Raw genomic sequence first — 24160 nt, forward strand, 5'->3', positions numbered from 1 at the left:
TACCAACAACAACGTGTAGCAACGTGTCTTTATAGTGCTTGGTGCTTATAGTGTCACCCTAATGATCAAACATAATCATAATTACAAAGTTTGGTTGAAAAAGAGACATCTGTCCATCAATCGGAAGAGTGTCACTGACTGTGAATGTGTACGCACCTTAAGACTTGTGTGATGGTTATTTCCTCTATCTCATTGAAGGTAATTGGTTCTGATGGAGCACATGGATAGCATGTGCAACATGTAAGCTCCGCCTCTATGGGAGTGTCCTGTAATGGTGCCACAGCTGATCTGTGTTGTTAGCTCTACCGTGTCACACTTAAAGAGGAATTCAAGTGAAAATAATGTAATAAAAAAGTGCTTCATTTTTGCAATAATTATGTATACATTATTTAGTCAGTGTTTGCCCATTGTAAAATATTTCCTCTCCCTGATTTACATTCTGACATTTATCACATGGTGACATTTTTACTGCTGGCAGGTGATGTCAGTGAAAGGAGATGCTGCTTGCTTTTTTGGCAGTTGGAAACGGCTGTAAACAGCTGTTATTTCCCACAATGCAACAATGCTCCCACAGTGTGATGTCAGAACCATAGTCCTGACATTACACTGTGGGAGGGGTTTCACCACTATCAGCCATACAGAGCCCCCTGATGATCCGTTTGAGAAAAGGAAAATATTTCTCATGGGAAAGGGGGTATCCGCTACTGATCAGGATAAAATTCTTGGTTACCGGTTCTCTTTAAGTTTGCCCTAGGGGCCCCTAAAACTGGCACTACTGCAACACATAGCCTGAAAGTGAGGCTCTGACAGTAGCAGGGGACATTAGGTGAGTGAAATACATAGCCTGCTTCTAATGCTGGCTGCATCTACATTTACCACCAATCTTTTTTTTTTTTTTTTTTGAAAGCTCAGCTCCACTTTTGTGGAACATATAAAGTTATTTATTTCACTGCAAGTATAAGCATAGCAAAGATTTCACCAAGCATTTCTAAACATTGCTTACATTTTGCTATTGTCATTTTTCTCCCAGACCAAACTTAAAGTAAAGTATTATAAATTAAAGTAACATACAATGTTGTTCTAAATTTGAATTTAAATGAGATGAGAAGCACTTTAATGATCCCAGACTCCTTGAGGGGAGCCATAATCTCTGCATTCCCCGAGCACTCATATACTGCTTTCTGCAAGAGGAGGATTTATATTTTTATTGTGAAATTCTCGATTCCACTCTTCAAATGCTGTAGCTTTCATAAGTAAAAAGACCTCCGGTGGTATGTAAGAATATACACACAGACAGTAAAATGAATGCATGTGTTTAACTGCTGCAAGTGAACTTTAACTATTTGATTTCATTTTAGCTTCCTAGCAATTATCCAAATCCAGAGGGAGCCATGTCCCCTAAGGGGGAAACAGCCCCAGCTCTACAGGAAAGCTCACCATTTTGAGAAGATTTTCCACGCTTCTCATATGACAACCATTGGTTTCTAAATTTGAATTCACGGCAGACTGATATCAATGAAACTATTGTATGTTGTAAAGAGTGCATATTGTGAGGGGTAATAATACGGAGACTACACTGCACTGGCTCCAGGTTTTCCCACAACAAATACAGGCCTATCCTGTACCTCAATGCCTTTCCAACACATGTAAAACCAGTAAAATACAGCTTGTCCTGCTTGTAAATCACATCAATGATCATCTGCTAAACAAATCACTGGCAATGTATTTGCAAGCATAAAACTGGGCTAATAAGACTGGGCTGATAGTAAATGAGCAATTCAACACGGGCCTGATTCATCACTTAGGGTCCTGCTAATGTGCCTTTTTATTACAGACAGAACACATCATTTAACAGTGACAGGCTACTGCTAGTGAGTAATGTGCAGGAAACACTGTAAACAGATCCAACTCATTCCTAATAACTGACTGGGGTTCATTTTTAGCTTACTTAGTGTTATTTTTATTGCATTCACATACATAAAGTTAAAAATTTTTGCACAATCAACACTTTCATACATATGACATATGACGTGCAAATTAGTCACTGGATTTAGGCAATTTTGGCACCCACCGGCACAGGACCACTTAACTTGAAGGCAAAATCCTCTTTTATGCAGTTGTCTAAATGTACAAAATAGAAATTATGAAATATTATACATTTTTTATTAAACAATATTCCAGAATAATCTCTCACTAATACACACACACACACACACACACGCTAGGCTACACACTATCCATATAGCTAATAAAATTTGGATTTCATAAAGTTTAGTGTAAAAATACCTCACTTGAAAGTATATAAACAAAAACAAATAGTGGAAAATCGTTTAACATGGATATAACTATGTGAAATAACCAGTAATGTAGCAATAGGGGATGACGACTGTCACTGTAGTCCAATTGTTTTTTTAGGGATACCAAGAAATAAGTCAAAGTAATTTTGGAATATCTTTGCTTACAAAGCAATACTTTCTCTTTGCTCAACTGCTTTGTTTAATGAAAGCCTTGTACACACACTAAGTGGAACTCAACTACAGATGTTTCAGCTGAGATTCTAGCACAAGTACTCCAAGTGTACCCCAGGGCCTCTTTAAAAGTACAAAACAGAGGCGCCAGTAGGGAATAAAACAACTTAAAAATATAAATATTAGAGGTAGTAGTGGACTTACCTTTCTGGTTAAACATGTCACCATTATCTGTAATCAAAGCCTAAAGGCCTCAGTAGTGTACCTGGTGCCACTGCACGCTAGATCTTTACATAACACTAACAAGCAAACGCATTGTTTGTGCACTTACCTCACCAGAAACTACTCTGTTGTGTGCCACTGTGTAGTCCCCCCTCTGTAGAGACAGGAAGGGCCGCCCCTTACATTGGGGCAAAGGGGGCAATTGCCCTAGGACCTTGAGCCCTCTAGGGGAGCCACGCCACTGGACACCCCAGGTGATCTCCCGCTGATTGCTACCATGGCCCCGGCTCTGCATGTTCCGTAGCTGAGCCTGAGCTGCCTGGTAACAACTCGCCTGTCCCAGTGGCTTCTCCTTTCCGATATCCGTCTTCAGCCATGCTGCCTGCGCCTTCTGTATGCCCGGCGCATGGTATCTACACATAACATGCGCTGGGTATACAGAAGAATCAGGCAGTGTGGCTAAAGATGGCACTTGGAAAGGAGCAATAGCCACAAAGAGAAGTGTGTTGTTACAAGGCAGCCTGGGGCCAAGGGAGCAAAGAATCATTGGGAGACTACCAAGGAGGTCGGGTGGAGGGGAACCCTGGGGGCTCTTTGCTTGCTTGTGAGGTTGGGGCCCCCAAGCTACTTTTGCCCCGGGGCACCTATGTGGCTTACACCGGTCCTGAGTACACTTGAGCAACATGTCTGTACAGCTTGTTTCCCACAGTGTCACCCTGGGATCAAGCTCAATGTGCCATCGGCTCTCCTCCCTCCTCTATAGCAACAGAACGCATTGCTAGCCTAGAGGCTAGTGAAGCAGCTAATATGTCCAGATTTGTATAATTGCATTACTAATTACATTTCCCTGAAGATGATCCCCTGCCTGCCTATTGTTAACACACTTCCCCTCCTCAGTGTTTATTGTACAACAGCCCTAATATTCCTGCATCCCCGTGTAAAAACAGTGATATCCAGAGAGTATCAGATCCAACCCCGGATTTACCATAAGGCACTGTAGGGATGTGCCTACATGCGCCTGATAATGGAAAGGCAGCTCACTCCCCTCCCTGAATGCCTTCCTACTTTCTGACCTATGCAGAGTCCCAAGCAGAGTGTAAATGAGAGGTTACTCAATCGGGTCTCGGCATTCCACTGACCAGATCTCCCTTCAGTTAGGGGCACCTCTAGCTACGGTACTTATATTGAGGGTACTTCTGGCTGCCTAATGCTAAGGGGAACCTGTAGCTACCTATACCGGGCAGGGGAGTGGTGACAGCTGGGACAGCCAGCACACTTGTGGTGCAGTTAGGCTTGGGTTTGTAGGTTCATGGAAGTCTAGGGTGCCAATCATTTGTGCCTATAGGCTTCTGTGATGTAAATCCGGGCCTGATTAGACCTCACTACAGATAATGATATACAAGTACAATTTTCAAATAAACATAGGGGGCACTGTTTACATGGAGTGGGGAAAGATATAGGGAAGCTTGTAGAGATATTAGACCTGGTGCACAGTGTACACAGTATACAGGTTGCCAGCAATAGGAAGCCAGTGGGTCCTTATGTCTCTTTATGGACACAACATCACCAATGCTTTATTTATATTGAATGATTGATCAGAGAGCATTATGGATCTGATTGTATACATCTGATTTAAAACATCTAATAAAGATAACATTTGCTGTGTATGGCATCACACACCATGTGACCAGCAAACCAGGTACTAAAGCTATGCCCAGCTCTTCAGTCCACAATATAACACTCATTGTTTTACATGACTCAGGAATCAATTCCCATTTATTTGAAATGTCATAGAACATTAGCGTTTCAAGCAAACTCTCCTTTAACCCAGTGTAAATGCCAAGCTATAAATTATAAATACTTTGAAAAGGACTAGTCACATTTGCTTTGCATGGACAATATATCTCATATCAATAACATAAGCATTGTGGTGTATGTAATAGGCTATACACATATTTACTATTATCTAAATGAATTAAAAGCTAGGAAATGTGAGTGGTGTGTCATCAGGTCAGAGCAGGATGCCTGGCTGAATTTATCTTTTGTCATGGACAGATTGAGCTTTTCATACAGTAGCTCAGACTTGCAGCGACAGCTGTATTTTTAAGATGTTTGCATGGAAAAGTATAAATTAAAGTCCATGTCAAGAAATACTAGATAAAAAAAGCATCATTTGGATTATTACACGAGTTGCCTTGAAGTTAACTTAAAATGGCACTGAGGGCAAGCTGATCAAACAACACTGAACAGATTTTACACTGAAGCTGAAGTGATGAACTGACGTCATACTGTTGTCTGACAGCTTGTGTACACTATGCCTCACACCACTTGATGAGTAAGATGAATATGATATTGCGAAAGTAACAGATCATCGTTAAACACTCTGAGCAGCTGAAATATGTATGTGTAGTTTTTCCTACCAGCTTAGGGTCCACACAGATATTGGATGACCTGTTTCCACGCTGACAGTTGTGACACATTTGGACAGTAGTTGGTAAGGACCAACTGCTGCAGTTTTTATGAGTAAACAAAATCCTTCTGAACACCCATGTATTTGTCACTTTTAATATTGTAAATTTAGCCGATCCATATATTATGGCTAGGTTCACTGTGGTTTTATGTGGTGCGGCATAATGTCCGCTTTGTAACACAGACTGTCACGCTGCACCTCCACAGTGCGTTGGGTGTATTGCGGTATAACAGCCTGTGGCATCATAACAGGCACGTCAACAGTGAAGTATACTTTTCACATTCAATGTATGTGACGCAACGTTGATTACAAAATAGCTTGTATAGCATTTATGAGTGCTAGTGTATATGTATGTTTCAATGATTGCAGTAATGGTTAGAAAGGAGCTTAGCTTCATGCCTGAAGAAGGAAACATACATAAAATCCCTAAGACTAAAAGGCCATTACTGATTTGCAATTTTTTTTCTCTTTATTTTTTTTTTTTGTGATGGTGATTTCCCAGTATCTTGTCACTTTTTAATAACATTTGTAGTTTGTGGCTGTAGCTGTGACTTTACTCTTTTATGACTCTAAATAACAAAGAATGGCTTATATGCAAGTATATATGGTATTACTGTAACGTTTTACAAATTGAACCACTACCCTTTCCTTCACTTCTCCAGAAAAATAATGAAATATTGAAGCAGTTGCTAGAGATGTCATTGAACTGACCTTTCTGACCTTCAGCTTTGGTGGTTTAGGCGTAGACCTGGTGGAACCTGTGAGTCACTTGCTGTCCGGTATATAATAAGCAGCTGAGAAGAGATAAAGAGAGTGATTGCTTCTGTGTTGCTACAAAGACTGTCACATTACTAATATATGACTTCTGAAGCTGCAGCTGTTTTGTTAGTTCTGGTGATAGCACAGGAAAAGATTCTTTAATCTGAAAATAGTAACATGTGGGTGACTGACACATCTCATTGATAAAGAACACTGAAGAGAGCCAGCTACTCACCTTAGACTATATACTGACCAGCCCAGGATTTACCTCACAGGAGCCTATAGGCACAGATGTCCCGGCACCTTAGATTTCCCCCTCAATGAACCTACAAACCCCCACTGCAAGTGCGCTGGCTGCCCCAGCTGTCTCTTCTCCCTTACTTTGCTTGCCCGTCATAGGTAGCTACAGGTGCCCTTAATATTAGGTAGCCAGAAGTACTTTCAATATTAAGTACTGTAGATTAGAGGTGGCCTAAAGTACAAGGTGGTTAGAGGAACCTCGGTATTAAGTAGCTAGAGGTGGCCCTAACTGAAGGGAGATTTCAACAGTGGAATGCTGAGAGCAAGGTGAGAGAAAGAGGCACTAGGGGAGGAGAGTGAGCCACCTTTCCATCATCAGGTTCCTGTAGGCACATGCCTATAGTGCCTTATGGTAAATCCGGCCCTGGACCAGCCTAATCACCTTCCTAATAATAAGTGTAGAACTCACTGGTGCTATCAAAGCAGCTCTGACCTGCAAACTGGAGTCACACATTGCGCGTTGCCTAACACATGCGTTACACTGTGTTATAAATGCAATGGGCACTGCCCACATTATAATACACACATCATTTCAAAGCCTGGTTAGTGTCTATGCAATGGGCTCATGTCCATACACATTATCCAGAAACCTACTGAAAGCAGTGATCCGTTACAACTCAAGGATGTGAACAGGCTCATAGAATTGTATAGGCAGTGAGTACACACATGCTGCATTATCCTGCAATTTAATGGATATAGTGTTAATGCACCCTGAAGGTATCCTGTGTTATGTGCAAGGCCGGCGCTACCATAGAGGCAAAGGAGGCAGCTGCCCCAGGGCCCCAGAGCTTGTAGGGACCCCCAGTGGCTACAAGAGGAAAAACAAAATTCAAATCGGCCTTATAGTTTTTGAGAAAATCGATTTTAAAGTTTTGAAGGAAAAAAGTATACTTTTAAATGCGGTAAATGTCACTTTTAGTAGCAAACCTAACGGTAGTGTAATTTTACATGCATCAAACGAAAGTGCAATCAATTTCCTGATGGGGTTTCCAAGGGGTCCATACGCAGCCGCAGCGCTTTGGCCAGGGATCGCTATACAGCCGCAATATGGCTGTATGAAGATCCCTGGCATTTTTTCCTATTTTACCCCCAAAAAATTTATGTTTAGAGTGTGGGAATTTTTTTTTAAAAAAATTATGTGGGGTCCCCCCTCCTGAAACCTTTTAACCCCTTGTCCCCCATGCAGGCTGGGATAGCCAGACTGTGGAGCTCCGACCGATTGGGACTTCACACCCTGACTATACCAGCTGCAAAAAAGGTCCCCTAATGCCGATTTTTGTTCCGTGGTATATGTTGGGGGGGGGGGCCCCCAGGTTTATTTTGCCCTGGGGCCCCATTGTTGCTTAAACCGGCCCTGGTTATGTGGCACCTAAATGATATCAGCAAATCCTAAAGTTGTGAGGTTTGGCCTTCATCAGAGCAGGATAATCCACCAGACAACCTAGGCAGGTGCCTTGGGGCTAGTTGGTGTCGAGGGGCCCACCAGCCAACTTTTCTTAACACTCTCCTTTTCAGCGTATTTATTTATTATTTACCGTATTTTTCGGAATATAAGACGCACTTTTTCTTCCCCAAAACTAGGGGGAAAAAGTGGGTGCGTCTTATATTCTAAAGGTACGGTATTTGGGCCCCAAAACATACTTACCGGTTCCTGCAGCCGCGATCCTGTCCTCCTCCGTCTGACTGCCGCCATCCAAGGGTCATCCGAGGGTCCCAGCTGTGGTCATCTGAGGGTCCCAGCCATCCCATCCAGAATCCCGGCTCTTCATTGTCCCAGTCGCCAGATCGTCTTCACTGCAGACAGCAGCCATGCGGTAATCACGCGCTGCTGCCTCGCCGACATCCTCCATGGTAACGGCGTCCTCTTCCTAGTTACGGTGCCCCCTTCTGTGTGACGAGCGGCGCATGTGCGCCGGGTCACGCATGACTTCAGGCGCACGTGCGCCGGGGTCACGCATGACGTCAGGCGCACATGCGCTGCTCGTCACACAGAAGGGGGCACCGTAACTAGGAAGAGGACGCCGTTACCATGGAGGATGTCGGCGAGGCAGCAGCGCGTGATTACCGCATGGCTGCTGTCTGCAGTGAAGACGATCTGGCGACTGGGACACTGAAGAGCCGGGATTCTGGATGGGATGGCTGGGACCCTCAGATGACCACAGTTGGGACCCTCAGATGACCCTTGGAAGTCGGCAGTCAGGCGGAGGAGGACAGGATCGCGGCAGCAGGATCAGGTGAGATGCTGCAGGGGCAAAGTGTAGTGTAGTTTGTGTTGGGTGCAGGATTTAGTTAGTGTAGTGTAGTGTAGTGTAGTTTGGGTTGGCTGCAGGGGTTAGTTAGTGAAGTGTAGTGTAGTAGTGTAGTGTAGTTTGGGTTTCTACAGGGGTTACTTAGTGAAGTGTAGTGTAGTTTGGGTTGGCTGCAGGGGTTAGTTCGTGTAGTGTAGTGTAGTGTAGTTGGTGGGGGCAGCAGGGGTAAGTGAAGTGTAGTGTAGCAGGATTTAGTGTAGATGAGCAGTTCAGCTTAGATAGAGACAGTTTTGGGGGGTTTAAAGGTCCATAAGACACCCCTGCAACATAGACGCACCTAGGTTTAGTTTTTTTTTTTTTTCCTGATTTTTGCCTTCTAAATCTAGGTGCGTCTTATATGCCAGAGCGTCTTATATTCCGCAAAATACGGTATTTATTTATTGTATTTATAAAGCGCCAACATATTATGCAGCGCTGGACAATAAATAGGGATACATACAATATTTAGGGGTGGCATACAGCAATATGACAATACCTGAATGCAAGAAAGACCAGATCACACAGCACAGTATGAGTACAAAGTAATGCTTAGTCAGTCACTGGAGGGGAGCATGGAGATTAGGCAAGTTAGGTTCACTCAAATGCATAGCATGGGTTCACAGTAATGGAGGTGCATGATCAGGTAGGACACAAAAGGAGGAAGACCCTGCCCAAAGGCTTACAATCTAGAGGGAGAGGTAAGGACTCGGAAGGTAGGGGATCAGAGTTCAGCTGTGGGTTTAGAGTAGTGTTGGGCGAACATCTAGATGTTCGGGTTCGGGCCGAACAGGCCGAACATGGCCGCGATGTTCGGGTGTTCGACCCGAACTCCGAACATAATGGAAGTCAATGGGGACCCGAACTTTTGTGCTTTGTAAAGCCTCCTTACATGCTACATACCCCAAATTTACAGGGTATGTGCACCTTGGGAGTGGGTACAAGAGGGAAAAAAATTTAGCAAAAAGAGCTTATAGTTTTTGAGAAAATTGATTGTAAAGTTTCAAAGGAAAAATTGTCTTTTAAATGCTGAAAATGTCATGTTTCTTTGCACAGGTAACATGGTTTTTACCGCCAGGCAGTCATAAATGTAATAAAGAGAAGAGGTTCCATAAACAGGGACCGGTAACGCTAACCCAGCAGCAGCAGCAGCACACGTGATGGAACAGGAGGAGGCGCAGGAGGAGAAGGCCACGCTTTTTGAGACACAACAACCCAGGCCTTGCATGAGGACAAGAAGCGTGCGGATAGCATGCTTTTTACCGCCATGCAGTCATAAATGTAATAAAGATAAGAGGTTCAATAAACAGGGACCGGTAACGCTAACCCAGCAGCAGCAGCAGCACACGTGATGGAACAGGAGGAGGCGCAGGAGGAGAAGGCCACGCTTTTTGAGACACAACAACCCAGGCCTTGCATGAGGACAAGAAGCGTGCGGATATTGCAGCAATGCTTTTTGCCGCCATGCAGTCATAAATGTAATAAAGAGAAGAGGCTCAATAAACAGGGACCGGTAACGCTAACCCAGCAGCAGCAGCAGCACAGAGCACACGTGACGGAACAGGAGGAGGCGCAGGAGGAGAAGGCCACGCTTTGAGACACAACAACCCAGGCCTTGCATGAGGACAAGAAGCGTGCAGATAGCATGCTTTTTACCGCCATGCAGTCATAAATGTAATAAAGATAAGAGGTTCAATAAACAGGGACCGGTAACGCTAACCCAGCAGCAGCAGCAGCAGCACAGAGCACACATGATGGAACAGGAGGAGGCGCAGGAGGAGAAGGCTACGCTTTGAGACACAACAACCCAGGCCTTGCATGAGGACAAGAAGCGTGCGGATATAGCAATGCTTTTTGCCGCCATGCAGTCATAAATGTAATACAGATGAGAGGTTCAATAAACAGGGACCGGTAACGCTAACCCAGCAGCAGCAGCAGCACAGAGCACACGTGATGGAACAGGAGGAGGCGCAGGAGGAGAAGGCCACGCTTTTTGAGACGCAACCCAGGCCTTGCATGAGGACAAAAAGCGTGCGGATATAGCAATGCTTTTTGCCGCCATGCAGTCATAAATGTAATACAGATGAGAGGTTCAATAAACAGGGACCGGTAACGCTAACCCAGCAGCAGCAGCAGCACAGAGCACACGTGATGGAACAGGAGGAGGCGCAGGAGGAGAAGGCCACGCTTTTTGAGACGCAACCCAGGCCTTGCATGAGGACAAAAAGCGTGCGGATATAGCAATGCTTTTTGCCGCCATGCAGTCATAAATGTAATACAGATGAGAGGTTCCATAAACAGGGACCGGAAACGCTAACCCAGCAGCAGCAGCACACGTGATGGAACAGGAGCAGGCGCAGGAGGAGAAGGCCATGCTTTTTGAGACACAACAACCCAGGCCTTGCATGAGGACAAAAAGCGTGCGGATATAGCAGCAATGCTTTTTGCCGCCATGCAGTCATAAATGTAATACAGATGAGAGGTTCAATAAACAGGGACCGGAAACGCTAAACCATCCCAGATGTTCATTGGTCATGTTACTTGGTTGGGGTCCTGGAGTGTTGCGTAGACATTTCCAATCCAGGATTGATTCATTTTAATTTGAGTCAGACGGTCTGCATTTTCTGTGGAGAGGCGGATACGTGAACCTTGCAGGCAACGGCATTCTTCAAGCTTCGGGTTATTTTGCTGACCACGTGCTCATGCAACTCAGGCACTGCAGAGCGCGCAAAGTGGTAGCGGCTGGGAACCACGTAACGTGGGATGGCCACTGACATCATGCCCTTGAAGCTGTTTGTCTCCACCACTCGATATGGCAGCATTTCGCAGGCCAGAAGCTTGGCTATGCTGGCTCTTACTGCCACGGCCCGGGGGTCATTTGCTGGCAATTTCCTCTTGCGCTCAAACATCTCCGAGACAGACAACTGAACCGTAGGGCTGCACAACGAAGGGCTGTTGGTTGTTGTGTTTGATGAACACTGGGAGACCTCAAGAGCACTACTCCGGAAAGTGACAGTGTCAGCGTCATCTGATTTTTTGGAATGTTTTGAACCACGCAATGGCTGGGCTACTGCTGCTGCTGAGGCGGGTCTGGTGGTGAGTCTGGTGAACCCAAGGGAGGCAGTGTTGCTGGTGGTACCCTGTCCTGCCGCGTTTGCCCACAGAGTGGGATGTTTGGATAGCATGTGGCGGCTCATGCTGGTGGTGGAGAGGTTGTTAATACTTTTCCCCCTGCTCAGGCGGGTCTTGCACACCTTGCAAATCGCCATGGTAACATCCTCAGTGCAGTCTTCAAAGAAAGCCCAGAATTTGGAGCACCTGCCTTGCTGGCGATTTCTGTTTGCGCCTCTTTTGCCTCTCACTTGAACTTCCACGCTTGTGGTGCCTGAAATTGCGCGCCGCCTACCTTGTGGCACAAGGCGAACTCGTGCAGCAGTGGGTTCTTCAACAGACTCATCTGTGCTGCTGCTACGACGGCGATGTTCTCGTTCACAAACAAAATCTGGGTCTATGTCCACATTGTCCATACCCTCCTCTTCCATCTCCTCAAACTCGTCATATGTCATTGTGGGGGGCCGCCGCCGTGGAGTACAGCTCCCCAGCACAACCGTCAGGGGAAACACCTCTTCCCTTGCCCCTCCCTCTTTCACCGGATTTCTTCCTCATTTCACTTATCCTTACAGTACACGCTGACTGGCAGCAGTACAGTGGCAGTACAGAAATGCTATACAGTGGTGGGTGAGCGGTGTACCACTATTGCCAGCAGCGACACAGAGCACAATGCTATACAGTGGCGGGTGAGCGGTGTACTACTGTTCCCAGCAGACAAAGAGTGGCAGTAAACACAATGCTATATAGTGTGGCTGAGCCGTGTACACAGAGTGGCAGTAAACACAATGCTATATAGTCTGCTATATAGTCACCCCGAACGGGGTGATGTTCTGCAGCACCCGAACAGTGGCGAACACTGTTCGCCCAACACTACTGGGAACGCAGATTTTAGTACCTAAACACACGATACAACATGTTTTCCGGGGTCGGACTCTGAGGCACATACAGATGGTCCCGATCATCATCCTCATCATACAACTCTTCTCCTGAGTCTGACCCACCCACCACCTCTGCCACCCCAACATCCCCAGACACAGTCACAGACCCCTCATCGTCCTCAACATTAACTTGGGATGCTGGCCTGAGCCCGACCTCCTCCTCCACATCAGGCCCCATCATCCCCTCAATGGCAGCCCTCATTAATCGCTCTGGCGCCGGACCGATGGACACAACGTTCTCCTCCGGGGAGGGCTGCTGCTGACCACTGGCTGCTGGGGTGGATGTTATAGCTTGCGTGGGGCGTTGGCTGTTGCTGTTGTTGGGAGTGCTGCTCACAGCGGAGGTCTCTGAGGAACTCATGGTGAGCTCATATAGTGGTTGACGGTGAGTGGAGTATTACTGATCCCAGCAATATACACACTGACTGGCAGAGTACGCAATGCTATATAGTCTGGCTGAGCCGTGTACACAGAGTGGCAGTGAACAATGCTATATAGTCTGGCTGAGCGGTGTACACAGAGTGGCAGTACACACAATGCTATATAGTCTGGCTGAGCCATGTACACAGAGTGGCAGTAAACAATGGTATATAGTCTGGCTGAGCGGTGTACACAGAGTGTCAGTAAACAATGGTATATAGTCTGGCTGAGCGGTGTACACAGAGTGTCAGTAAACAATGGTATATAGTCTGGCTGAGCGGTGTACACAGAGTGTCAGTAAACAATGGTATATAGTCTGGCTGAGCGGTGTACACCGAGTGTCAGTAAACAATGGTATATAGTCTGGCTGAGCGGTGTACACAGAGTGTCAGTAAACAATGGTATATAGTCTGGCTGAGCGGTGTACACAGAGTGTCAGTAAACAATGGTATATAGTCTGGCTGAGCGGTGTACACAGAGTGTCAGTAAACAATGGTATATAGTCTGGCTGAGCGGTGTACACAGAGTGGCAGTACACACAATGCTATATAGTCTGGCTGAGCGGTGTACACAGAGTGGCAGTACACACAATGCTATAGAGTCTGGCTGAGCGGTGTACACAGAGTGGCAGTACACACAATGCTATGTAGTCTGGCTGAGCGGTGTACACAGAGTGGCAGTAAACACAATGCTATATATAGCGTGGCTGAGCGAGGTGCACAGTGGCAGTACACACAATGCTATATAGTCAGGCTGAGCCGTGTACACAGAGTGGCAGTACACACAATGCTATATAGTGTGGCTGAGCGAGCGGTGTACTACTATTCCCAGCAGACACAGAACAGTAAACACAATGCTATATAGTGTGGGTGAGCGAGCGGTGTACCACTATTCCCAGCAGACACAGAACAGTAAACAGAATGCTATATAGTGTGGCTGAACGAGCGGTGTACCACTATTCCCAGCAGACACAGAACAGTAAACAGAATGCTATATAGTGTGGCTGAGCGAGCGGTGTACCACTATTCCCAGCAGACACAGAACAGTGAACAGAATGCTATATAGTGTGGCTGAGCGAGCGGTGTACTACTATTCCCAGCAGACACAGAACAGTAAACAGAATGCTATATAGTGTGGCTGAGCGAGGTACACAGAGTGGCAGTAAACAGAATGCTATATAGTGTGGCTGAGCGAGCGGTGTACTACTGTTCCCAGCAGCGACACACAATGACTGGGGGGGACCCTGGCTAGCGTGGCTGGAGAGCGAACTACCCTGCCTGCCTACCCAAAGCTAAACCCACAGAGAAATGGCGGAGATATGACGTGGTTCGGGTATTTATTTACCCGAACCACGTGACCGTTCGGCCAATCAGAGCGCGTTCGGGCCCGAACCACGTGACCCGTTCGGCCAATCACAGCGCTAGCCGAACGTTCGGGGAACGTTCGGCCATGCGCTCTTAGTTCGGCCATGTGGCCGAACGGTTTGGCCGAGCACCGTCAGGTGTTCGGCCGAACTCGAACATCACCCGAACAGGGTGATGTTCTGCAGAACCCGAACAGTGGCGAACACTGTTCGCCCATCACTAGTTTAGAGTAGTGATGGGCGAACAGTGTTCGCCACTGTTCGGGTTCTGCAGAACATCACCCTGTTCGGGTGATGTTCGAGTTCGGCCGAACACCTGACGGTGCTCGGCCAAACCGTTCGGCCACATGGCCGAACTAAGAGCGCATGGCCGAACGTTCCCCGAACGTTCGGCTAGCGCTGTGATTGGCCGAACGGGTCACGTGGTTCGGGCCCGAACGCGCTCTGATTGGCCGAACGGTCACGTGGTTCGGGTAAATAAATACCCGAACCACGTCATATCTCCGCCATTTCTCTGTGGGTTTAGCTTTGGGTAGGCAGGCAGGGTAGTTCGCTCTCCAGCCACGCTAGCCAGGGTCCCCCCCAGTCATTGTGTGTCGCTGCTGGGAACAGTAGTACACCGCTCGCTCAGCCACACTATATAGCATTCTGTTTACTGCCACTCTGTGTACCTCGCTCAGCCACACTATATAGCATTCTGTTTACTGTTCTGTGTCTGCTGGGAATAGTAGTACACCGCTCGCTCAGCCACACTATATAGCATTCTGTTCACTGTTCTGTGTCTGCTGGGAATAGTGGTACACCGCTCGCTCAGCCACACTATATAGCATTCTGTTTACTGTTCTGTGTCTGCTGGGAATAGTGGTACACCGCTCGTTCAGCCACACTATATAGCATTCTGTTTACTGTTCTGTGTCTGCTGGGAATAGTGGTACACCGCTCGCTCACCCACACTATATAGCATTGTGTTTACTGTTCTGTGTCTGCTGGGAATAGTAGTACACCGCTCGCTCAGCCACACTATATAGCATTGTGTGTACTGCCACTCTGTGTACACGGCTCAGCCTGACTATATAGCATTGTGTGTACTGCCACTGTGCACCTCGCTCAGCCACGCTATATATAGCATTGTGTTTACTGCCACTCTGTGTACACCGCTCAGCCAGACTACATAGCATTGTGTGTACTGCCACTCTGTGTACACCGCTCAGCCAGACTCTATAGCATTGTGTGTACTGCCACTCTGTGTACACCGCTCAGCCAGACTATATAGCATTGTGTGTACTGCCACTCTGTGTACACCGCTCAGCCAGACTATATACCATTGTTTACTGACACTCTGTGTACACCGCTCAGCCAGACTATATACCATTGTTTACTGACACTCTGTGTACACCGCTCAGCCAGACTATATACCATTGTTTACTGACACTCTGTGTACACCGCTCAGCCAGACTATATACCATTGTTTACTGACACTCTGTGTACACCGCTCAGCCAGACTATATACCATTGTTTACTGACACTCTGTGTACACCGCTCAGCCAGACTATATACCATTGTTTACTGACACTCGGTGTACACCGCTCAGCCAGACTATATACCATTGTTTACTGACACTCTGTGTACACCGCTCAGCCAGACTATATACCATTGTTTACTGACACTCTGTGTACACCGCTCAGCCAGACTATATACCATTGTTTACTGACACTCTGTGTACACCGCTCAGCCAGACTATATACCATTGTTTACTGACACTCGGTGTACACCGCTCAGCCAGACTATATACCATTGTTTACTGACACTCTGTGTACACCGCTCAGCCAGACTATATACCATTGTTTACTGACACTCTGTGTACACCGCTCAGCCAGACTATATACCATTGTTTACTGACACTCTGTGTACACCGCTCAGCCAGACTATATACCATTGTTTACTGCCACTCTGTGTACATGGCTCAGCCAGACTATATAGCATTGTGTGTACTGCCACTCTGTGTACACCGCTCAGCCAGACTATATAGCATTGTTCACTGCCACTCTGTGTACACGGCTCAGCCAGACTATATAGCATTGCGTACTCTGCCAGTCAGTGTGTATATTGCTGGGATCAGTAATACTCCACTCACCGTCAACCACTATATGAGCTCACCATGAGTTCCTCAGAGACCTCCGCTGTGAGCAGCACTCCCAACAACAGCAACAGCCAACGCCCCACGCAAGCTATAACATCCACCCCAGCAGCCAGTGGTCAGCAGCAGCCCTCCCCGGAGGAGAACGTTGTGTCCATCGGTCCGGCGCCAGAGCGATTAATGAGGGCTGCCATTGAGGGGATGATGGGGCCTGATGTGGAGGAGGAGGTCGGGCTCAGGCCAGCATCCCAAGTTAATGTTGAGGACGATGAGGGGTCTGTGACTGTGTCTGGGGATGTTGGGGTGGCAGAGGTGGTGGGTGGGTCAGACTCAGGAGAAGAGTTGTATGATGAGGATGATGATCGGGACCATCTGTATGTGCCTCAGAGTCCGACCCCGGAAAACATGTTGTATCGTGTGTTTAGGTACTAAAATCTGCGTTCCCAGTAGTGTTGGGCGAACAGTGTTCGCCACTGTTCGGGTGCTGCAGAACATCACCCCGTTCGGGGTGACTATATAGCAGACTATATAGCATTGTGTTTACTGCCACTCTGTGTACACGGCTCAGCCACACTATATAGCATTGTGTTTACTGCCACTCTTTGTCTGCTGGGAACAGTAGTACACCGCTCACCCGCCACTGTATAGCATTGTGCTCTGTGTCGCTGCTGGCAATAGTGGTACACCGCTCACCCACCACTGTATAGCATTTCTGTACTGCCACTGTACTGCTGCCAGTCAGCGTGTACTGTAAGGATAAGTGAAATGAGGAAGAAATCCGGTGAAAGAGGGAGGGGCAAGGGAAGAGGTGTTTCCCCTGACGGTTGTGCTGGGGAGCTGTACTCCACGGCGGCGGCCCCCCACAATGACATATGACGAGTTTGAGGAGATGGAAGAGGAGGGTATGGACAATGTGGACATAGACCCAGATTTTGTTTGTGAACGAGAACATCGCCGTCGTAGCAGCAGCACAGATGAGTCTGTTGAAGAACCCACTGCTGCACGAGTTCGCCTTGTGCCACAAGGTAGGCGGCGCGCAATTTCAGGCACCACAAGCGTGGAAGTTCAAGTGAGAGGCAAAAGAGGCGCAAACAGAAATCGCCAGCAAGGCAGGTGCTCCAAATTCTGGGCTTTCTTTGAAGACTGCACTGAGGATGTTACCATGGCGATTTGCAAGGTGTGCAAGACCCGCCTGAGCAGGGGGAAAAGTATTAACAACCTCTCCACCACCAGCATGAGCCGCCACATGCTATCCAAACATCCCACTCTGTGGGCAAACGCGGCAGGACAGGGTACCACCAGCAACACTGCCTCCCTTGGGTTCACCAGACTCACCACCAGACCCGCCTCAGCAGCAGCAGTAGCCCAGCCATTGCGTGGTTCAAAACATTCCAAAAAATCAGATGACGCTGACACTGTCACTTTCCGGAGTAGTGCTCTTGAGGTCTCCCAGTGTTCATCAAACACAACAACCAACAGCCCTTCGTTGTGCAGCCCTACGGTTCAGTTGTCTGTCTCGGAGATGTTTGAGCGCAAGAGGAAATTGCCAGCAAATGACCCCCGGGCCGTGGCAGTAAGAGCCAGCATAGCCAAGCTTCTGGCCTGCGAAATGCTGCCATATCGAGTGGTGGAGACAAACAGCTTCAAGGGCATGATGTCAGTGGCCATCCCACGTTACGTGGTTCCCAGCCGCTACCACTTTGCGCGCTCTGCAGTGCCTGAGTTGCATGAGCACGTGGTCAGCAAAATAACCCGAAGCTTGAAGAATGCCGTTGCCTGCAAGGTTCACGTATCCGCCTCTCCACAGAAAATGCAGACCGTCTGACTCAAATTAAAATGAATCAATCCTGGATTGGAAATGACTACGCAACACTCCAGGACCCCAACCAAGTAACATGACCAATGAACATCTGGGATGGTTTAGCGTTTCCGGTCCCTGTTTATTGAACCTCTCATCTGTATTACATTTATGACTGCATGGCGGCAAAAAGCATTGCTGCTATATCCGCACGCTTTTTGTCCTCATGCAAGGCCTGGGTTGTTGTGTCTCAAAAAGCATGGCCTTCTCCTCCTGCGCCTGCTCCTGTTCCATCACGTGTGCTGCTGCTGGGTTAGCGTTTCCGGTCCCTGTTTATGGAACCTCTCATCTGTATTACATTTATGACTGCATGGCGGCAAAAAGCATTGCTATATCCGCACGCTTTTTGTCCTCATGCAAGGCCTGGGTTGCGTCTCAAAAAGCGTGGCCTTCTCCTCCTGCGCCTCCTCCTGTTCCATCACGTGTGCTCTGTGCTGCTGCTGCTGCTGGGTTAGCGTTACCGGTCCCTGTTTATTGAACCTCTCATCTGTATTACATTTATGACTGCATGGCGGCAAAAAGCATTGCTATATCCGCACGCTTTTTGTCCTCATGCAAGGCCTGGGTTGCGTCTCAAAAAGCGTGGCCTTCTCCTCCTGCGCCTCCTCCTGTTCCATCACGTGTGCTCTGTGCTGCTGCTGCTGCTGGGTTAGCGTTACCGGTCCCTGTTTATTGAACCTCTCATCTGTATTACATTTATGACTGCATGGCGGCAAAAAGCATTGCTATATCCGCACGCTTCTTGTCCTCATGCAAGGCCTGGGTTGTTGTGTCTCAAAGCGTAGCCTTCTCCTCCTGCGCCTCCTCCTGTTCCATCATGTGTGCTCTGTGCTGCTGCTGCTGCTGCTGGGTTAGCGTTACCGGTCCCTGTTTATTGAACCTCTTATCTTTATTACATTTATGACTGCATGGCGGTAAAAAGCATGCTATCTGCACGCTTCTTGTCCTCATGCAAGGCCTGGGTTGTTGTGTCTCAAAGCGTGGCCTTCTCCTCCTGCGCCTCCTCCTGTTCCGTCACGTGTGCTCTGTGCTGCTGCTGCTGCTGGGTTAGCGTTACCGGTCCCTGTTTATTGAGCCTCTTCTCTTTATTACATTTATGACTGCATGGCGGCAAAAAGCATTGCTGCTATATCCGCACGCTTCTTGTCCTCATGCAAGGCCTGGGTTGTTGTGTCTCAAAAAGCGTGGCCTTCTCCTCCTGCGCCTCCTCCTGTTCCATCACGTGTGCTGCTGCTGCTGCTGGGTTAGCGTTACCGGTCCCTGTTTATTGAACCTCTTATCTTTATTACATTTATGACTGCATGGCGGTAAAAAGCATGCTATCCGCACGCTTCTTGTCCTCATGCAAGGCCTGGGTTGTTGTGTCTCAAAAAGCGTGGCCTTCTCCTCCTGCGCCTCCTCCTGTTCCATCACGTGTGCTGCTGCTGCTGCTGGGTTAGCGTTACCGGTCCCTGTTTATGGAACCTCTTCTCTTTATTACATTTATGACTGCCTGGCGGTAAAAACCATGTTACCTGTGCAAAGAAACATGACATTTTCAGCATTTAAAAGACAATTTTTCCTTTGAAACTTTACAATCAATTTTCTCAAAAACTATAAGCTCTTTTTGCTAAATTTTTTTCCCTCTTGTACCCACTCCCAAGGTGCACATACCCTGTAAATTTGGGGTATGTAGCATGTAAGGAGGCTTTACAAAGCACAAAAGTTCGGGTCCCCATTGACTTCCATTATGTTCGGAGTTCGGGTCGAACACCCGAACATCGCGGCCATGTTCGGCCTGTTCGGCCCGAACCCGAACATCTAGATGTTCGCCCAACACTAGTTTAGAGCACTTGTGAGGGGTAGTAGGCCAGAGTGAAAATGTGAGTTTTGAGGGCTTTCTTGAAGATGTTGGAGGGGGCTGCCCTAATGGGAGGAGGTAGGGAGTTCCATAGTGTTGGAGCAGCTCTTGAGAAGTCCTGGAGGCGTGCATGGGACTGGGTACCATAAAGATTGGTATCTATCTATCTCTATCTTGCAGATATTTTTATGCTCCCGGAGATTCTTAAAACATTCTGAACAGTATGTTATGAGCCCACCAGTGATTTCTTATGTGCAGTAATGCGGCAGATTAATCAGAACCGTTAAAAAGAGCATTGAAAAACAAATGTGTGCAGGAAAGGAGCAGTTATTCAGGGCAACCAACCAGAACCCTTGATTTGGACATCTGCTCTTCTTTGTCACTGCTGCTGCTCCAGTTTTCCTTGCACAGATTCTGATAAATCCACTCCAGTATAAGCTAAACTCAAGCTAGTAAAGACATGATTAGCCTTTAGCTATGCTTTAGTCTATAATGGCTTCAGTTGGATTAATGTTCTCTTGCTGTCAAAGACAACAGTAGGACGTGGGGGATCAACTGTTTGCCTGTTCAATGCAAAATGTAGAAATAGAGAGATTTTTTAAAGCTAAACTGCAGAATTAAAATTTTTACACTACAAGAGAATATCAACAGTTTTACAGCAACCTTTGCCAATACTGCTGTGTAGGTTAAAACTTCATGGTCACATGATCATGCCATTCTTCCTCCTCTGGGACTGGTGATGGTCTAGCATTATGTCTAAAGGTGCCCATTAACAGTACAATTTTCGCTAAATGCAATCTTTCGATGTGATTTGAACGATCATAACTAATCGGAAGGCAAGGCAACTAACGATTGTTCACATTTACTTTATTTCTCCAAATTTGCTAATAAAATCCAACTTTCAGATGGATTTTATCCTATTTAGCAATCGACCAAAGAATCGTTTCTTATCTATTACAATTCGATTTTAAAGGGACTCCGAGCTCAAAATGAAAATGGTACTCACCTTAGGCTTTTTGCAGCCCAGTGTAGGTCGGGAGGTCCCACGACGGCAACCCTGCTCTTCTCCCAGAAATGGCTGCCCGGCAGCTCCCGGCGACACTGGCCCGAGTGTCGGGTTCCCTCTTCCGCATACTCATCACGCTGGCCGCCTCCCGTCATCACAGCGGCCGGCATGACAGTACGGCGCCTGCGCGATTAAACCGCGCATGCGCTGTCACTCCGGCCGCCGTGATGACGCGAGGCGGCCGCCGTGATGACGTCAGACGTGACGTATGCGTAACACAGCATAGTTATTTGTGTGCTTGCCACTGTACATACGCATTTCTATCTCATCATGTTACATGTCACCTCGGATGCCCTTTAGGGCTTACAATGCCAGTTGCCATATGGTACTGAAGGACATTGAGTTCTGGACTGCCAGGGTGCTGGACCTTACCTGACAGTCTATGAATCACAGAGGAGAAGTGGAGTGATCATGTGACTGCAAAAAGGCATTTGTAAACATTATTTTTGTATGTGAATGATATTCTCTTGTTGTTCAAAGGCTGAGGGCACATTCTTTTGAAAACCAGAATTCCTGTAATTAATTTTTCAAGTACATCTTTCTAAAGAATTAAACTTTTCTAATAAGACAATGGACTGAATATATAAAAGTCCATATCAGCATTCCTCAAAGTCCTGTGCAGAAGTGAACAGCTTCTCCAAGGATGGAGCAATTCTATCTTCCACAAACACAGAAACAAGTGATTAAAAATACACATGCAATATGTGATTTAATAGAATCCCGTTACTGAAATTTTCTACAGATTTCAAAGTGAGTTTCATTATTGATATGTAAACTATTGACATAACAAACAAGATGGCAACACCGCTGAAGGCGAGGAAGGCAGCAGAGATCATCAATGGGTAAAAATAGCACTAAAATCCATACTGTGGTGAGCATATCTGTTACTTCAAGATGTAAGTAATGTGATATTGGATGTATGCTTTCCGTGTAGCTTTGCATTAGATAGCACAACATCTGAAACAGGTTATACCTGCAACAGTAGATTGTAAGGATTTTACACTGTGAACATTTTTTTGAGGAAAATGTAGTCATTTGAAGTGACCAATGTACTCTGTAAAACCACAACATTATATGTTGGTGGTGCTTCACGCATTTAGGGAATATTTATACCTCATGTATAGATTACTCCAAAATATAGCTTTGCATAGCTACAGATCTATAGGGACCAGTAAAAATGTTGTATTGGAGCTAAAAGTTCCACAGCCATGGAGCCTATTCCCAACCAATAAAGGAAGTAGCTGAGGAAGAAGGGAGAGGTAAGTCCTCCAAATCTATTCTATTGCTTTCTGGTAAAAGACTGGAAGTAAAGGTAATGGACAAGTGAGTGCCAGTGAGTCAACATCTGGGGTACAGCCAGCCTTTCTGCTGCCTAAGGCATGACCTCTGACCTGAAGCCAGCTGGCCAGTAGGAAAGGATTTCACTCCCACAACCACATTCATGAACAGGCGTGGCCATCAGTACACACAGGTTTGCGAACTCCGCTGGCCAGCTGAATTCAGGCCAGAGGTCATGCTGGGCATTATGAGACTGAAGTTTGCTGTTGAACTTGTGCGCAGTGAATTATATCTCTATTCCCAACTCCAACTTAGAAGGTACACTGCATGCACGGGCATCCGCATGTCGGGCAGATTGGGGGATCTGACCCCCCCCGGCCGCCCGCTGTACCCCCACCCCACCCCCGGCCGTCCCCGCTGCCAGGCAGCCCAGCGTCAGACCTCCGATCAACCGGCGACCACTAGTGCTGGCGCTAGGACCAAGCGGACACCGCACTGGTATGCGGAAGTGACATCATTTCCGCATATGCAGCGTGGTGTTTACAAGTACCGTGCCCGCTTTCACTGGCTGACTGGTCGCCGGCTGATTCTGAGGTCTGGCTCTGGCTGTTAAGGTGAGGGGGGAGCCTGTCACTACCTAACCTGGAGGCTCCTTTCACTACCTAAACTGGGGGTCCTGTCACTACCTAACCTGGGGGGCTCCTGTCACTACATACACAGGTGGGTCCCTGTCACTACCTAACCTGGGGGGCTCCTGTCACTACCTAAACTGGGGTCCCTGTCACTACCTAACCTGGGGGGCTCCTGTCACTACATACCATACACAGGGGGTCACCTGTCACTACCTAAACTGGGGGGCCCTGTCACTACCTAAAGTGGGGGTACCTGTCACTAACTGAACTGGGGGGACCTGTCACTAACTGAACTGGGGGGCACCTGTCACTACCTAAACAGGGGGGCTCCTGTCACTACATACATTGGGGGGTCCCTGTCACTACCTGAACTGGGGGGCACCTGTCACTACATACACTGGGGGGCTCCTGTCACTACTTAAACTGGGGGGTACCTGTCACTAACTGAACTGGGGGAGCTTCTGTCACTAAATGAACTGGGGGTTCCTGTCACTACCTAAACTGGGGGGCTCCTGGCACTACCTAAATTAGGGGGCCTCTGTCACTACCTAAACTATCCAGGCCAGCCAGCCCAGCATCACTACCAGCCAACCAGCCCATAATCACTGTCAAAAAGGCCACAGCATCACCACCTGTCAGGCCAGCATTTACTTCAACCAGCCAAGCACAGCCCAGCATCATCGCCAGCCAGGTCACAGCATCACTGCCAGCCCGGCCACAGCATCACCGTTAGCCAGCCCGGCCACAGCATCACTGCCAGGCCTTTCAGCCCACACATCATCCCCAATCCAGCTAAAAACAGTATTGCCAGGCACAGCAGCCAGTACAGGAGAATTCAGAAGCCAGGTGAGATGTGTCTACCATATTAAGGGGGAATTTTGCCTATTTATGTGAAATGCTGTCTATTTATGTGCCTCATGACTGCTGAATTTGTCTTATTGGGGGCCTCATGGTTACTGAATTTGTCTTGTTGGGGCCTTATGATTGCTGAATTTGTCTTGTAGGGGGCCTCA

General features: G+C 47.4%; 1 protein-coding gene across 3 annotated transcripts in view; it reads right to left on the minus strand.

The window, feature by feature from the left end:
* Window positions 1-1948: 1948 nt before the first annotated feature.
* The window catches only part of LIAT1 (ligand of ATE1), a 140332-nt gene continuing 118120 nt past the window's right edge, over window positions 1949-24160 (minus strand). For 2 of the 3 annotated variants that reach the window (XR_011026233.1, XR_011026232.1), the window contains 2 exons: window positions 5881-5954; window positions 1949-2121 (listed from right to left, as the gene is read on the minus strand). The gene's annotated coding sequence lies outside the window, so the exon portion shown is untranslated. Of the gene's footprint in view, window positions 2122-5871; window positions 5955-24160 lie in introns of those variants that run through there. The other variant, XR_011026234.1, reaches the window with a different exon arrangement.

Source organism: Hyperolius riggenbachi, chromosome 2 (assembly GCF_040937935.1).
Source record: "Hyperolius riggenbachi isolate aHypRig1 chromosome 2, aHypRig1.pri, whole genome shotgun sequence".
In the NCBI taxonomy this organism is placed as follows: Eukaryota; Metazoa; Chordata; class Amphibia; order Anura; family Hyperoliidae; genus Hyperolius; species Hyperolius riggenbachi.